This window comes from Ambystoma mexicanum, unplaced genomic scaffold, assembly GCF_040938575.1.
Source record: "Ambystoma mexicanum isolate Mex_15411 unplaced genomic scaffold, UKY_AmexF1_1 Mex_scaf69, whole genome shotgun sequence".
Taxonomy (NCBI): domain Eukaryota; kingdom Metazoa; phylum Chordata; class Amphibia; order Caudata; family Ambystomatidae; genus Ambystoma; species Ambystoma mexicanum.
This window is the reverse complement of record NW_027182487.1, coordinates 569,614-587,235: the sequence shown is the minus strand read 5'-3', so window position 1 is coordinate 587,235 and position 17,622 is coordinate 569,614. Positions and strand designations below refer to the sequence as shown.

Below are 17,622 nucleotides of genomic sequence, written 5' to 3'. Positions count from 1 at the left end.
GCAGTGATGTCGGTTACCCACCCGACCCGTCTTGAAACATGGAGCATGGAGTCCAACACGTGCGTATGTTGGAGGGCCGAACAAAACCCTGTGACGCAATGTGGCGCAATGAAGGTGAGGGCCATCGCGTGCCAGCTGAGGTGGTATCCCGATGCAGCGAGCGCACCACCGGCCCATCTCACCCGCTCTGTCCACAGGGAAAAGCTGTAAAGGGGCCACACTGAAGCCCCAGGGTGACTGGAGGGGCTGGCCTTGGGTGCCTGCCTCATGAGCAGGTTAACCGTGCCCAAGCCCGGCGGCAGCCCCGGGGAGATTCGGCGTGGTCCCCATCGCTCCCCGGAGGGAAAATCTCAAACGTGGTGAGAAAGCTCTAAGGCGACCCAGGCCGGAGCTCCAGGGAAGGGCTGCTGTAACCCAGCCTTGGGAACCTGATGGACATCCCCAAGCGCGACTGCGGCCCATCGGAGCCCGGCATTGTCCCCATCTTTCCCCAGAAGGGAAAAGCTCTAACATGGCGGGAGAAGCTCTAAGGCAGCCCGGGCCAGAGCTCCAGGCAGAGAGGCGGTGCTGCCTCCCTCCCAGCTTCTCCTGCACTGGCAGGTTCAGGCTGACATGTGGAACAAAAAAAGGTTGCCTGTGACTGGATCACTCGGCTCGCGTGTCGATGATGAACACAGCTAGCTACAAGAATTAGTGTGAATTGCAGGACACATTGATCATCGACACTTCAAATGCACCTTCCGGCCCCGGGTTCCTTCTGTGGCTATGCCTTTCTGTGGGTTGCTTGAACGTTAATCGCCCTTGGTTCCCTCCCGGGGGCATGGCTGGGGCTGTCACAGGGACCCTGTTCCCTTCGTCCCCCTAAGGTCAGACCCCAATCAGCCCCGTCGCAGGATCCCTGGACCTGGCTGCGCAGACTTGTGGCTGGCGTGTCCCGGCCTCCCCGTCTACCTAACTCGCGCGGCTTGCAGGAGGGCTGGGCATCCGGCAGGCCCCAGCAGCAGTGGTGGAGGCGGGCCTTGAAAAAGCCTGGTGCACCTTCACCCTGACCCGGGGCACCAGGCTGTGCTGTGTGTGGTGTCCCACAGCTGCTGGCGTGGGACATCACAGAGCACGGGACTCGTGACTAGGTGGGTTTTGGCCGCGGACCGAGAAATTGCACGATGGGAAGCACCAGAAGTGCAAGGCTGGGGCTAATACCCCCGTACAGCCCCGGGCCCGAGGCCGGCCACGCACGCAGCTCTTCTGCTCCCTCGACTACAACCTCAGATCAGACATGCTGACCTGCTGAATTTAAGCATATTACTAAGCGGAGGAAAAGAAACTAACCAGGATTCCCTTAGTAACGATGATTGAACAGGGAAGAACCCAGCGCTGAATCCCCGTCGGGGGGCAGGCACGGGAAATGTGGCATACAGTAGAATGACTCCCTGGCGTCTCTCAGCGGGCCCAGGTCCATCTGATCGAGGCTCACCCGGCGGACGGCGCGCTGAGATCGGGTCTTCTCGGAGTCGCGTTGCTTGGGAATGCAGCCCGAAGCGGATGGTAAACTCCATCTAAGTCTAAATACGGGCGCGAGACGGATAGCCAACAAGTACCGTAAGGGAAAGTAGAAAAGAACTTTGAAGAGAGAGTTCAAGATGCTGTGAAACCGTTGAGATGTAAACGGGTGGGGTCAGTGCATTCCGCCCGGTGCATTCAACATGACAGGCAGGTCGGTCGTCTGGAACAGTAGATTCCCTCAATGGACCGCCACCCGGGCGCACCCGGCCCCCGCAGGGTGCATTTCCTCCATGGCGGTGCACCGCGACAGGCTCAGGGTCAGCTGGGAAGGCCCCGGGGGGCAGGAGGCTCTCCGTTCCGGCGGAGAGTGTTACAGCTTCCTGGAAGCAGGGCCGAGGGAGATTGACTGCCGCTGCGCCCCATTTCTGGCAACCAAAAATGTCCCTTTCAGGTGTCACTAGGGTGGCGATCGGGAAAGGGTCCCCTGCTCCCGGTGCGACTGTCAACTGGGGTGGACTGTCTGCAGGGCCCCCCAACAGTGACGCCCCACCGGGCGGGGAGGTCCACGAAGAGCGCCAGAGATCTGCAGTGATGTTGGTTACCCACCCGACCCGTCTTAAAACATGGAGCATGAAGTCTAGCACGTGCGTGAGTTGGAGGGCCGAACAAAACCCTGTGACGCAATGTGGCGCAATGAAGGTGAGCGCCAGCTGGGTATAGGGGCAAAAGACTAATCGAACCATCTAGTAGCTGGTTCCCTCCGAAGTTTCCCTCAGGATAGCTGGCGCTCAGAAAACCAAGCTTTATCTGGTAAAGCGAATGATTAGAGGTCTTGGGGCCGAAACAATCTCAACCTATTCTCAAACTTTAAATGGGTAAGAAGCCTGGCTCGCTGGTGTGGATCCAGGCATAGAGTGCGAGTGCCCAGTGGGCCACTTTCGGTAAGCAGAACTGGAGCTGTGGTATGAACCAAACGCTGGGTTAAGATGCCTGATGCTGACACTTATCAGACCCCAGAAAAGGTGTTGGTTGATATAGACAGCAGGACGGTGGCCATGGAAGTCAGAATCCGCTAAGGAGTGTGTAAGAACTCACCTGCTAAATCAACTAGCCCTGAAAATGGATGGCGCTGGACCTTCGAGCCCATACCCGGCTGTCGCCGGCGCTGAGAGCTGCAGGGGCTGAGCGGCAAAGAGTAGAAGGGCTGCTGCAGTGTGCACGGAAGCCAGGGGTGAGGGCTCGGGTGGAGCTGCCGCAGGTGCAGATCTTGGTGGTAGTAGCAAATATTCAAATGAGAACTTTGAAGGCCGAAGTGGAGAAGGGTTCCATGTCAACAGCAGTTGAACATGGTTCAGTCAGTCCTAAGAGATGGCCGAGCGCCATTCGGAAGGGATGGGCGATGGCCTCCGTTGCCCTCAGTCGGTCGAAAGGGAGTTGGGTTAAGATCCCTGAACCCGGAGTGGGAGAGACGGGTGCCCTTGCGGCGTCCAGTGCAGTAACGCATATGATCCCGGAGATTCTGGTGGGAGCCCCGGGATAATTCTCTTTTCTTTGTGAGGGGCAGGGCACCCTGGAATGTGTTTGTCACGAGAGAGGCACCCAAGCCTTGAAAAGCATTGCTGTTCCAGCAGCGTCCGGTGAGTTCTCCCTGATCCCTGAAAATCTGGGGGAGATGGTGTAAAACTTGCTCCGGGACGTTCCCATATCCGCAGCAGGTCTCCAAGGTGAACATCCTCTGGCATGTTGGAACAATGTAGGTAAAGGAAGTTGGCAAGTCAGATCTGTGACTTCAGGATAAGGATTGGCACTAAGGGCTGGGTCGGTCAGGCTGGGCATGAGCCATGGCTGGACGAGGCGTCTCCTCCCCGGGCGCGGCGCCGACTCTGGACATGAGCTGGGTCCTTCCGATGGATCACCTGATGTGCGGTGGTCGCCTCTCTCCCTTCCCCTACTGAGGTTCGGGGGACGGCATTCTGCCTCGGCCGACACCCAGCAGCTGACTTGAACTGGTGCGGGCCAGGGGAATCCGACTGTTTTATTAAAAAAAGCATCACAAAGGCCCGCGGTGGGTGTTGACACAATGTGATTTCTGCTGAGTGCTCTGCATGTGAAAGTGAAGAAATTCAATGAACGCGGGTAAACATCAGGAGTAACTATGACTCTCTTAAGGTAGCCAAATGCCTCGTCATCTAATTAGTGACGCGCATGAATGGATGAATGAGATTCCCACTGTCCCTGCCTTCTAACTAGTGAAACCACAGCCACAGGAACAGGCTTGGTGGAATCAGCGGGGAAGGAATACCATGTTGCGCTTGACTCTAGTCTTGCACCATGAAGAGACATGAGCCGTGTAGGAAAAGTGGAACGCTGTCGGGCCGCCAGTGAAATAGAACTACTCTTATCGTTTTTTCACTTACTCGCTTCTGGCTCCAAGCACCCGCGCACACTGGGCACGACCCGCTCTGAGGACAGTGGCAGGTGGGGAGTTTGACTGGACCGGTACACTTGTCAAACGATAATGCATGTGTCCTAAGGCGAGCTCAGGGAGAAGAGAAACCTCTGTGGAGCAGAAGGACAAAAGCGTCCTTGAGCTCGAATTATCAGTATGAATACAGACTGTGAAAGCGGGGCCTCACGATCCTTCTGACTTTTTGGGTTTCAAGCAGGAGGTGTCAGAAAAGTTACCACAGGGATAACTGGATTGTTGCGGCCAAGCGTTAATAGCGATGTCGCTTTTGATCCTTCGATGTTGGCTCTTCCTATCATTGTGAAGCAGATTTCACCAAGCATTGGATTGTTCACCCACTAATTGGGAACGTGAGCTGGGTTTAGACCGTCGTGAGACAGGCTAGTTTTACCCTACTGCTGATGTGTTGTTGCAATAGTAATCCTGCTCAGTACGAGAGGATCCAAAGTTACAGACATTTGGTGTATGTGCTTGGCTGAGGAGCCAATGGGGGGAAGCTACCATCTGTGGGATTATGACTGAATGCCTCTAAGTCAGAATCCCCCCTAAACCATAACGATACAGCAGTGCTGTGGAGCCTTGGTTGGCCTAGGATAGCCGGCCTCTGGGCCGGTGCGTAGACCCATTCGCCTCAGGAACCGAGTGTGGACAGAAGGGGGCTGCCTCTTTCGCTCGTAGTGAACCGCATGTCCGTGGGGAACCTGGTGCTAAATCATTTGTAGATGACCTGATTCTGGGTCAGGGTTTTTTAAGTGGCAGAGAAGCTACCCTCGCTGCGATCTATTGAAAGTCATTCTCTGAGCCAAGCTTTTGTCACATGGCGGTGGCACTGCCGCTCCAAAGGTCTCCATCCTTCTTCCTGCTGTGCCGTGGGGTGCACAGGAAACTCCCACCACCATAGGTACACACCCGCAGACTGGCAGACCTGATGGCCTCAACCCGGGCCGTCAAGGTGGTGCCCTAAGCCCCTGGACAGGGCGAGGGAAGAGAGGCTTCAAGATATCCCAAGGGGTGTGCAGGCTTGGTACCTTAAGCCTGTGCCCCTGGATGGTGGGGTCGGGGCAGGCACGGCCAGCAGGGCACCGGGCCAACTGGCCTGGGGAGTAAGCCCAGATGGCCCGAGTTGCGACCGGTGGACCAGATGGCCTGAGATGCGGTTGGCGTGGATGGCTCCTGTATTTGTCTCTGGTCGGGGTCTTTAAGGCCCCACCTCGTGGGTGCTTAATAGTCAGTGCGGAAGTGTCTCCTCAGCCCCGGCTCGAGTGCGCAGAGGTGGTGCCTTAAGCCCCAGGCAGGGTGGGAAAAAGAGTCTGCGGCTTAAGCCCCCACCCTGGAGCGCAGGGGGGTGGCACCTTAAGCCAGTGCACCTGGACTGTAGGACCTGGGCAGGCGTGGCCGGTGGGCCGCCAGCCCATCTGGCCCGGGGTGTAGGACCAGATAGCCCGAGTTGCGGCCGGCGGGGCAGATGGCCCGAGTTTTGGCTGGCACAGCTGGCTCCTACATTTGTCTCGGGTCGGGTTCCATGAGCGCCCACTGCGTGGGGGCTTAATGCTCGGCGTAGATGTGCCACTCCACTGTTACCGGCCTTGGTTCCATGGCATTCGTGGGCTGGTTCCGGTCCTCGGGCAAGTGTCACCCACGTGCGGTCAAGTCCAAAATGTGGTGCGTGTGTCAAGGTGTGCCTTGAGCGGGTCCCTTCCCTCCACGTGGCTATAACCGCTTATAGCGTCCGCCTTGAGTTCCATGGCGTTCTTGGGTGTCTCCTGGTCCTCGGTCCAGTGCCTCCCGTGTGCGATCTAAGTACAAAACAGGGTGCGTGTGTCAAGAGGTGCTTGTAGTGGCCGCCCCTGAGTCCCACTGTGTTTCTGTGTTAATCCCGGCAGCCCCGGGGAGCTTCGGCAGGGTCCCTGTCCCTCCCCGGAGGGAAAATCTCAAACGTGGTGAGAAAGCTCTAAGGCGACCCAGGCCGGAGCTCCAGGGAGGGGCTGCTACAAACCAGCATTGGGAACCTGATGGACATCCCCAAGCCCGACTTCGGCCCATCGGAGCCCGGCAGTGTCCCCATCTTTACCAGGAAGGGAAAAGCTCTAACGTGACGGGAGAAGCTCTAAGACAGCCCGGGCCAGAGCTCCAGGCAGGGGGCTGGGTCTGTTACAACCCGGCCTTGGGCGCCTGTCGGCCGACCCCAAGCCCGGCGCGGCCCCGGCAGGGTCCCCATCCCTCCCTGGAGGGAAAAGCTCTAGCATGGAGGGAGAAGCTCCAGGGCGGACCAGGCCAGAACTCCGAGGAGGCGACCAGGGCTGCTGCAACTCGGCCATGGGCACCTGTTGGCCATCCCCAAACCCGGCGGCGGCCCCCGGGGAACTCCTTGCTGGAAAAGCTCTAATGTGGAGGGCGAAGCTCTAAGGTGGCCCGGGCCCGAGCTCCAGGATGGTTGGGGCTGCTGCCCCCCTCCCGGGCCTTGGGCGTCTGCCTCATGTGTGTGGGTTGAGAGTCTCCAAGCCTGGAGGCGGTCGCAGGGAGCCCCGGTGGCGGTCCCCATCCCTCCTCGGAGGGAAAAGATCTAAAGGGGCCCTGCTAAAGTGCCAGGGCCACTAGGGTCGGGGGTGTTGCTCCCCCGCCCTTGGGCGCCTGCCTCACATGTGGCCCGACTGTCCCTCCCCAAAGGGACAAGCTCTAAGGCGGACGGGAATCCTCTTACGTGGATGGGGTGGGGGAAATCTCTAAGGCGGCCTGGCCAGAGCTCGAGGATGACCGTTGATGCTGGCCCATGCCCTTGGGCACCTGCCGGCCCTCGGTCCTTTTTCAGGAGGGGGGGCAAAGGCCCTTCCCGTCCAGGCTCATTGGGATGCATTGCCCTACCAGATGGCCACTCTCCGAGCCCAGCCATCTGGTCGTTGGCCATAGGAATAACTGCAAGGACGAGATGCCGGGGCTGCTCTGGAAGTCCCGACGGGTTTTCAGAGAGATCCCCTCTGTCACTCTGGGTACACAGATTACAAGAAAGCTTAGTCACCTTCCTCCAGATTACTATAGACAGGGTGAGAGGGACCTGTCTGCGCTCCCTTCCAGGTTCTCGCTGCCCAACCCTGGCTCTATGGTGAAACCACCGCACCTCCACCAGCTAGATGGGGGTTGTGCCCCATGCAGCACTCCAGCAGCGATTGGCCTGCTGGGGGTGCTCTTCCGAGCACTCCATGGGATCGATTTGGTGCACTTGGTCTGTCTACAGTTGGACTGCTTGGCCAGCCTCGGATGTTGTTTCAAGCAATTCACTTACACCCGCCTTGGGACCGTGTATGCCCCGCCCCTTTGGGAGAGTCCCCTTAAGTGGGCGGCTCTCCCCTCCGAGCAAAGGCCGAGCAGCCCAGCAGCTCCCCAGTGGTAAGATCAGAGTGGATGGGGTCGGGTGGTGCTTGCCCCATTCTGGGCCTACCGCAAGCCATGACATGGCCCCTGCTCCGCCAAGCACCTTTCTCCAGAAGTTTAGAACGCACGTTCTGCAGGGTGCTGACACCCTCCGTCGCCACTCTGGGGGCGGCATGTGGGCAAACCCCCTACCACTGCATTCGGATGTCTGCCCTATCAACTTTCGATGGTACTTTCTGTGCCTACCATGGTGACCACGGGTAGCAGGGAATCAGGGTACGATTCCGGAGACGGAGCTTGAGTAACGGCTACCACATCCAAGGAAGGCAGCAGGCGTGCAAATTACCCACTCCTGACTCGGGGAGGTAGTGATGAAAAATAACAATACAGGACTCTTTTGAGGCCCTGTAATTGGAATGAGTACACTTTAAATCTTTTAACGAGGAACCCTTGGAAAGCAAGTCTGGTTCCAGCAGCCGTAGTAATTCCAACTCCAATGGCGTATATTAAAGTTGCTGCAGTTAAAAAGCTTGTAGTTGGATCTTGGGATCGAGCTGATGGTCAACCGTGAGGCGTGCAACTGCCTGTCCCAGCCCATGCCTCTCAGCGCCCCCTTGATGCTTTTGACTGAGTGTCCTGGGGGGTCTGAAGCGTTAACTTTGAAAAAAATAGGGTTTTCAAAGCAGGCCTGTCACCTGAATACTTCAGATAGGAATAATGGAATAGAACTCTGGTTTTATTTTGTTGGTTTTCAGAACTGGGGCCATGATTTAGAGGGACGGCTGTGGGCATTCATATTGTGCCGCCAGAGGTGAAATTCTTGGACCGGCGCAAGAGGAACGAAAGCAAAAGCATTTGCCAAGAATGTTTTCATTAATCAAGAACGAAAGTCGGAAGTTCGCAGACGATCAGATACCATTGTAGTTGCAACCTTAACTGATGTTGACTAGCGATCCGGTGGCGTTAGTCCTATGACCCACTGAGCAGCTTCCGGGAAACCAAAGTCTTTGGATGCCGGGGGAGTATGGTTGCAAAGCTGAAACTTAAAGGAATTGACAGAAGGGCACCACCAGGAGTGGAGCCTGTAGCTTACTTTGACTCAACACAGTAAACCTCAACCAGCCCGGACACAGAAAGGATTGACAGATTGATAGCTCTTTCTCAATTCTGTGGGTGGTGGTGCATGGCCGTTCTTAGTTGGTGGAGCGATTTGTCTGGTTAATTCCGATAGCGAACGAGACTCCTCCATGCTAACTAGTTGTGCGACCCCAGCAGGCAATGTTCAACTTCCTAGAGGGAAAAGTGGCGTTCAGCCACACAAGATCGAGCAATAACAGGTCTGTGATGCCCTTAGATGTCCGGGGCTGCAGGCAGGCTACACTGAATGGATCAGCGTGTGTCTACACTTCACCGACAGGTGCGGGTCCCCCACTGAACCCTGTTCGTGATAGGAATTGGGATTGCAATTATTTCCCATGAATGAGGAATTCCCAGTAAGTGCGGGTCATAAGCTTATATTGATTAAGTCCCTGCCCTTTGTACACACCGCCCATCGCTACTACCGATTGGCTGGTTTAGTGAGGTCCTCGGATCGACCCCGCTGGGGTCCGCAAGGGCCCTGGCGGGGCGCCGAGAATATGACAAAATTTGACTATCTAGAGGAAGTAAAAGTCATAAAAAGGTTTCCGTAGGTGAACCTGCGGAAGGATCATTAACGGCAGAGCAGACAGAGGGAGAGCTGCGTGCTCGACCACGGTTATGTCCCAGATGTGCACAACTCACAGCCCGGGGTGCCCCTCGTGCTACGGTCCGGCCAGCCGAGCGGTCTACGGACGGGGTGTGTGGGGGACTAGGTGCCGGGAGGGGGGATCTGCGACCCAGCAGACGGACGGGGAAAGGCGACAGGGTTGGGTTAACCTGCTGGGGACGTCCCCCCACCGGAGAGACAGAGCACCGAGCAGCCCCCGTCCTCTCCTCACTGATTGAGCCCCTGAGCCGTCATGCTGGGCGGAGGTGCGCTCTTCCAACCGACACACCAGCGGACCGGGCGTTGGTGGGCACACCCCAGTCGGCAGGGAAGCCCCGAGTGGAAGCAGCCGGGAGCTGGGGGAAGCCAGGACGTTCTCGGGGGATGCCTCCCCAGGGTGGACAGGGACCCGGCATGCCAGGCGAGCCCTGAGCCATGGCGCAGCCGGGCTTACTCGATGGGTGGGCGTCGAGGTTCTGGCCACCGACGTCCGGGGCAAGCATTGGCCAGGCCCACCGGCGCAGCGGGGGACTTTCCTCTTGCCCAGGTACCTGGAGCTCGGCCACGGGCTGCGTTTTGAAGACTCTAGCGGTCCCACATGACCCCCCCGTGCCTGTGTTGTCTCTGGCCCGCCTCTCCGTCCGGCTCCCCAAAAGGGGAGCGGCGGACAGGGTCAGGGAAGGACGAACGGGAATTGGGCCAGGTGGGCTGGCAGCAGAGCAGCCTGCCTCCGTCGCTGTGTGAAGCTCTGCTGTCCTGCTGCTGCTGCAGACCGCGTGCATGCTTCCCAGGCTGAGCACCAGGATTTTTGTTTGTTTTGTCTTAAAATCCTTATGGTCTCGGCTGACTCCTGAATGGGGAAGCTAGACGGGGTGGCGGGCTGTCTCGTCCGCGGCGGGCGGGACAGGTGGCGCTGCCCCCCCCAACCTCTCCTGCACTTGCAAGTTCGGGCCAAGTTCGGGCCAATGTCTGGAACAAAAAAAATTTGCCTGTGACTCTTGGCGGTGGATCATTCGGCTCGCTCATCGAAGACGAACACAGCTAGCTGCTAGAATTAGTGTGAATTGTAGCACACATTGATCAGCGATACTTCAAACGCACCTTGCAGCCCCAGGTTCCTCCCGGGGCTATGCCTCTTTGAAGGTTGCTCGAACATCAATTGCCCCGGGACGCCCTCCTGGCTGGGGCTGTCGCAGGGACCCCTTTCCCTTTTTCCACCCGGTGGCCTACGGGGAGGCCGTTGTGCTGTTACAGGCTTGATTCTATGACATTCGTGGGCTGGTCCCGGTCCTCGGGAAAGTGTCACTCATGTGCGGTCAAGACCAAAACGGGGTGTGTGTGTCAAGGGCGCCCTGAGTGGGCCCCTTCATTCCACGGGGCTATAACCGCTTATAGCGTCCGGCCTTGAGTTCCATGGCGTTCATGGGTTGCTCCCGGTCAGTGCTTAATTTGTAAAAAAAGAAGTGCCAGTGCCCAAGAAATATTGGCCGCATAATTCCCGGCGCGGTGCAGCCCGCAGTGTGGGTGCGGCACCGCCCTCAGCGCGGGCGCGCCGGCCGCGCCAGTTCAGTGCTAGACCTACCTAGATCGGCACACCACCAGCCCATCACACTGCTGCTGCTCCATGCCACATGTTTGGCGCTGCAGCAACTGCTGACACAGGCTAGTAGTTGGATGGATGGGGAAGGGCACACATGGGTTGAGAAAGTATAATGCTTTAAAGTTGGAAAACACTTGTTATGGTAGGTGTAGTGGTTCTAGCATTCCGGCAAACCCAGTGGCAAAAGTATGCATTTGAACACACTTCTAAGTTCTAGACCACACTTGTTAGAGGTCTGGACCATACTTGCTGTCCTCGAAGTGATAATGCATTTGATAAAATTGTTGCAAACCTGTGGATGTTATCTTAATTGTCAATTTTGTAGAATGAATGGCCCATCCCCTCCCACCGCCTTGTTTCCCAAATTGCTCTGAGTGGAGCTACGTTGCAATCATTGTCCCGGGACTCAGGATAGCTCAGCAGCAACGTGCTCGATTGGAAGCAAGACGACACGAAGCAACACAAGTTTGATCCCCGACTTTTTAGTTATAAATACGCAACTAAGACATGCTCCTCCTGTAACTGCGCCTCAATGCCCCCGGGCTGTGTGAGCACTTTAAAAATGCAAATAAATAAAAAAGTATTCTGTTTCAGTCACTGTTGCACTGTTTTTGTCTCTTCCCCTTCTGCCCCATCTGACAGTCAGTTAAAGTACACCAATTATTGTTAATCATTTATCTCAGGAAGTGCACCCTCCCCTCAGCCCGTTCCTCAGTCACCTCATCCAGGTGTTTTGTGTAATCAATTTACTCTCAAGCCCTTATCAGTCATCACATAAATGCATCCTCCTTCACCCTTCCTTCAAGCATGAGCATGGTGTTGTATAACTTGGAACAAGTAATTTCTGCAAGACATTGTTGTGAAATCAACGGCCTGTGCTACTTCTCCTTTAGTGCCTCTTTCCACCTTAACACATATTAAAAAACTAAATATGTTTTGTCACCCAATATTCAGGAGCCAGAGGAGAGTGCATATTCGGATATCTCCTTCCCACTGACATGTTCTTGACATACTTCACTAAACTGCGGGGTGTAACAGACACCCACCTCTATCTGAGGATTCCTATCTGAGGACTGCATGTGCTATCATTCGGAGCACATGCTTGGATGTATTGTACCCAGGTTAAGGGGCCACATCTGGTGTATAAACCACACATCAGGATAGAAAACATGCACTGGAATTTTGTAAAAAAATGACAGCAAAAGACGTTTGAGAATTATACACGAATACTTAACTAGTGCTTTTATTTATGAGGACAGATTAGTGGGCACGTGCACCATGTTTATCCCCGTCTAGTTTCCATGTGTGTATCTTTGCCTGAAATGACATTTCAGAAGTTCGTCTTTGCATGGGCTTTTCTCGCGAAGTGCAGCCGGTTCGTTTTTGGCCCAATACGTGCACTGTTCAGGACTGGGTGCCCTCGCTAAAGCTCGTTTGTGAACTAATGAATCCGATAACATTAAAAGGAAGAACGGAAACACCCAGGCAAAAATACATAGTTCATGTTTTGTTTAGATGAATGCTATCCAGTGTCGGACTTGGGCATACAAATGTCTCCTTATGTGACAGACTAGTGGGACCACACTGCCGCCTGTGCCCCGCACGGTCCTGGGCCTTGTCCTACCTTGTCTCAATCACGTAGGCTACCTTCCGTGGGGCCGCCACCGCCATGTCCATGCTGAGCCTGATGATGACAAAAATAGGTGGGCGGCGCAGCGCCCCACGGAACGTAAGATTTAAAAGAAAAAACGTATATTTGGTCGGCTGGGGCCCATCACTTTCAAAGTGATGTGCCACAGCTGCCACTCAAAATAAGTTATTTCTTTTAAAACCTACCTTCCGTGGGGTGGGGCGGGGCCCCGGCCACCGGCCCCACGGAAGGCCAGGTTTTCAAAGAAAAAAGTAAAAACGTACTTTTGGGCACAATCCACGGGCCCGACCACCTGCGGCAGAGTCATCCAACTCAGTCTGCGGCAGCCGGCAGCCCCTGGACACAGAAATTGACCTGGGCCTGGCACTGACTGCAGTCAGCAGTACACTGCACACAGGTCATACAGACAGAAGCCCGGTCGCAGACGGGCCCCTGGTGGGGTCCTGACTCCTGGGCAGTCAGGACACCACCAGGGGACTGTGCTGCCACCCAGGCCTCGACCTGGGCCTTGCCTGATCATTTGACTATGACAGGCTGAGGCTGCACTGCACGCAACAACAAGTGACTTACCAGCCAGCCATTAAGGCAGGTCACAGACACAGTCACCCAGGAGTCCACCAGGGACCAAGCTGCCAGTGCCACCTGTGCCCCGCCCGGTCCTGGGCCTTGCCCTTGCCTCAATCATGTAGGCTACCTTCCATGGGGGCACCACCGCCACGGCCATGCTGAGCCTGATGACAAAAATAGGTGCGTGCGTGCGCAGAGGCCCCATGGAAGGTAAGATTTTAAAAGAAAAAGCATATATTTGGGCAGCTGGGGCCCATCACTTTCAAAGTGATGGGCCACAGCCGCCACTCAAAATAAGTTATTTCTTCTGTGGGGAGGGGTCCCAGCCACCGGCCCCACGGAAGGTCAAGTTTTCAAAGAAAAAAGTAAAAAACAACTTTTGGGCACAATCCATGGGCCTGGCAGCCCACGGCAGAGTCATCCGACTCAGTCTGCGGTAGCCAGCAGCCCCTGGTCACAGAAATCGGCCTGGGCCTGGCACTGACTGCAGTCAGCAGCACACTGCACTCCAGTCACACAGACAGACGCCCGGGCGCAGACGGGCCCCTGGTGGGGTCCTGACTCCTGGTCAGTCAGGACAGCACCAGGGGACCGTGCCGCCACCCGGGCCCCGACCTGGGCCTTGCCTGATCACTTGACTGTGACAGGCTCAGGCTGCAACGCACGCAACAACAAGTGACTTACCTGCTTTGCCGGCTGGGACTTGGTCTCCTGTCGGGGCCTCAGGGTGGGGTGGCCGGGTGCGCACACTGGCACCCGCACAAATGAAAAAGCAGGCAGAAGGGGCCCCAGGAAGCAACTAGGCTGCACCACGCAGGGCAGGCTCTCTCTCTCACAAGTCAGGACCGACGACGCCACGCCTCGACACCTTCACTTCACAGTAACTCATGAAATGAAGGTGGTGCCACGCTGCCTCCTGTGGCAACAAAAACACGTCACCATGTAATTTCACTGGCTCAGAAGAACAGCCAATGAAAACTGCACATTCTGTGTTACTATACAGAATGTATCAAATACTGCATAGTAACAACAGAATGGTAGTTTTCATTGGCTGTTTTTTGTAACAGTTTGTTGTTCATTGCTATTGCTGGCCCCTCCAAGTCCCAGCCAGCCATGGCCTGCAACCTGCAAGCACGAGAGAGATTGAGATCAGAATGACAAATCACAATGATTTATAATCTAAGCAAAGCGATGTGGAATAACAAAGCAATTGCACATGCGCTGGCCCCGCATGAGTTCCGGTGCCCAAAAAAGAGTGCTGGTGTTGGCCACTGGCAACCACCCCCACAAATTAAGCACTGCTCCTGGTCCTCGGTCCGGTGCCTCCCGTGTGCGGTCAAGTCTAAAACCATGTGCGTGTGTCAAGGGGCGCTCGTACTGGCCGGCCCTGAGTTCCACATTGTTTGTGGGTTAGTCCCGGAGGGAAAGGCTCTAGTGTGGATGGAGAAGCTCTAAGGGGTCCGGCCAGAGCTCCCGGGAGGTGGCTGGGGCTGCTGGACACCTTGGGCGCCAGTCTCAAAAGTCCCCAAGCCCAGTGATGGTCGCAGGGAGCCCCGTTGGGGTCCCCATCGCGCCCCACATGGAAAAGCTCTAAAGGGGCCATGCTGAAGCCCCAGGGCGGGTGGAGGGGCTAGCCTTGGGTGCCCACCTCACGAGCGGGTTAACCATTCCTAGGCCTGGGCGGCAGCCCTGGGGAGCCCCAGCGGGGTCCCTGTACATCCCCGGACGGATCATCTCTAATGTGACGGGAGAAGCTATAAGGCGGCACAGGCCAGAGCTCCAGGGTGGGGGCCGGGGCTGCTGCAACCCGGCCTTGGGCGCCTGTCGGATGTCCTCAAGCCCGCTGACAGCCCCAGCAGGGTCCCCATCCCTCCCCAGAGGGAAAAGCTGTAACATGGAGGGAGAAGCTCTAAGGCGGCCCGGGCCAGAGCACAAGGGAAGGGAAATGGAATGTGATGGAAAGGGGGGAGGCCCTATCCCCGCCACCCAAAATTGGGGGGGGAATCTCATGCAGCCCCCCCTGGGGACAGATATCTGCTCCTAGGAAGCGGCATCTGATCCCAGGGAGGGCTGCATGAGATGGCCCCCCCATCTATTTGGGGTGGGGAGGAATGGGCCACCACAAAATGTGCTACAGGCCCCCCAATGGATGGGGCAGTAGGATTAGGGCACCCTGGGGGCAGATGGCCACACTAATGTACCCATCTGCCCCGAGGGAAGTTGAGTAAATAAAACAAACATTTAAAAGGCTAGGGTGTGTTTTAGGGGGGCAAAGGAGGGATCGCTCAAAAGTATAATCCCACCCCCGGGCTATGTGAGGGGGAGGTCCCTCTTCATGGCACGGGGGTTGGATTACCTTCAGTTTCACTTAATGCACGCCAATATGATACTGAAAGTATTTTCACAGCGGCAGCCATTTTCGGCTGCCACAGTGAAAAGGGAAGGTAATATCCCTTCTCCCTCTACCTCGATCTCCGGTTGTATTACAAGCCGGAGATCGAGGGAGGTTTCGTTGGAGAGGGGAGACTCTCCCCTTCCCAACAACATCTTTTTTCAAAGCATTGCTGGTCGCGGCACCGGTCCAAGCAATGCCACTGGGATCCGTGTGTGACTTGTGGAGGAGAGGGGGCTACTTACTATGTAATCAGCCCTCTCCTCCCCGGCCCCCAAAGCATGGGGGCACACGTATTGAGAACCCTGGGTGCAGATGGGTGATCATCTGCCCCCAGGAAAGGGGGCACAACAATAAAAAAAAGATTTGGGTGGGGGACCACATGCCACCAGGTTTTTCTTTCCCCATGAAAGGGGGGTGGTCCTCTCCCCCCACCCTCAGTGGATGGGGGCACCTCTTGTAGCCCACCATGGGGGCAGATTTCTGCCCTATCTGCCCCCAGGGAGGTATAAATGAGATGCCCCTCATCCACTTGGGGTGGGGGGAGGGCCACCAGAAATATTGGGGCAGCCAGTATCCCCCCCGAGGGCAGATGGGTAACCCCAGGGGGGAAAAACTGTAACGTGGAGGGAGAAGCTCTAAGGCGGCCCGGGCCAGAGCACAAGGGAAGGGAAATGGAATGTAATGGAAAGGGGGGAGGAAAAACCCCCTGCCCAAAATGGAGGGGGGGAATCTCAAGCAGAACCCCCTGCGGGCAGATATCTGCTCCTAGGAAGGGGCACCTGATCCCAGGGAAGGCTGCATGAGATGCCCCCCCATCCATTTGAGGTGGGGGGGAGAGGGCCACCACAAAACGTGGGACAGCCCCCCAATGGGACAGCCCCCCAGGGTGCCCTGAACCTACGGGTGGGGCCGTAGGTTCAGGGCACCCTGGGGGCAGATGGCCACACTGCCATTTTCGGCTGTCGTAGTTAAGATCCCTTCCCCCTCTCCCTCGATCTCCGATGTATTGCAAGCAGGAGATAGAGGGAGGTGTTGTTGGAGAGGGGAGACTCTCCCCTTTCCAACGACACCTTTTTTGAAAGCATTGCTGGTCACGGCACCGGCGGCAGCCATGCCACTGGGATCCGTTTGTCACGTGTGGGGAAGAGAGGGCTACTTACTATACTTAAAGCATGGGGGCACATGTATTGAGAACCCTGCCCCTAGGAAGGGGCGTCTGCCCCTAGGGAGGGCTACATGAGATGCCCCCCATCCATTTGTGGTGGGGGGGAGAGGGTCACTGTTAGGAGAATTTTCAAGAATGTGTAAATTTCCCTTACCTTTTGAGACCCCCAGCAACTTTGCTGGATTTCTAGGATTTGATTTTTTACCTGGGAAGTGTATGAGCCTTTTTTCCCACTCTTCCATGTATTTTGTGTGAGTTTTACTTTTGTGTTCTTTGGTTATGGAGTTTTAAAACAACTCCATAGGCATCATCTTGTTCTGTGTGTCACACAGCACCCTCATTGCAGTGGCACATGGGTGTCTTTCAGACTCCCCATGGTTTAAATACCTTCTCTGGGACTGACTACTGTCTCCCAAGAATGTAAAGTTAAATTGACTTTACTAGTCTTTTTAGCCTGAATGCACTCTGGCCTGATTGGCCGGCTGGCTGTCTGGCAAGGACAGCCACCAAGCTGTGTGAGTGACAACCAGGCTGGAATGAATGGGGGAAAACTATTTAAAAGCAGGTCTCTGGGACCTGGAAAACAGAGTCGACCACTGGAACGAAAGAACCGAAGATAAGCTGAAGGAAGAGGACTGCTGCAACTCCTGGATGTCCGGTGAAGCCCTGCTGCAGGTCCGAATTGCCTGAAATTCTATCGACAGAGAAGCCCTTCAAGGTTAACTTCTTCCCTTGAGTTTGGTGGGAATATCCAACTCACAAGCCACCTGACACTGTCCCCATCCTGGACGAATTTTCATCAGAGTGCTGTTGAACACCAGATAGCCATAGGGAAGGAAACCAGCTCATGGACTTTAAGGCACTCACACCTTAAATTGATGTTTAGCCAAGCTTTTGGCCTCATCCCTGGGCAGTGCAGGAACCTCCCAACGTCCTCCTTCTTGTCCCCACGACTGAAGCTCAGGAACAGCGAGATCTGCTCGAACTGCCAGGAACAACTACCTCAGCTACAGCTTTTCTTCAACACTAAGGTACTGTGCAAACGCGGTCCGGAAATCTTTTTGGCCTCGGCAACATTTTGTCAAACTTTCCCGACTTCGAAGGCTTGTCCTTCCCTAAACATTTGTCTAACTTTTAGTCTGACCAAATTCTTCTAAT

General features: G+C 55.9%; 1 non-coding gene and 1 pseudogene across 1 annotated transcript; both read left to right on the top strand.

Annotated features, from left to right (window-relative positions):
- The first annotated feature begins 1,260 nt into the window (after window positions 1-1,260).
- On the top strand, window positions 1,261-4,784 carry LOC138562828 (28S ribosomal RNA). Its single transcript, XR_011299349.1, has one exon. It is a non-coding gene; the product is annotated as a 28S ribosomal RNA (ribosomal RNA).
- Window positions 4,785-10,079: 5,295 nt separating this feature from the next.
- On the top strand, window positions 10,080-10,233 carry LOC138562826 (5.8S ribosomal RNA; annotated as a pseudogene).
- The last annotated feature ends 7,389 nt before the right edge of the window (window positions 10,234-17,622 follow it).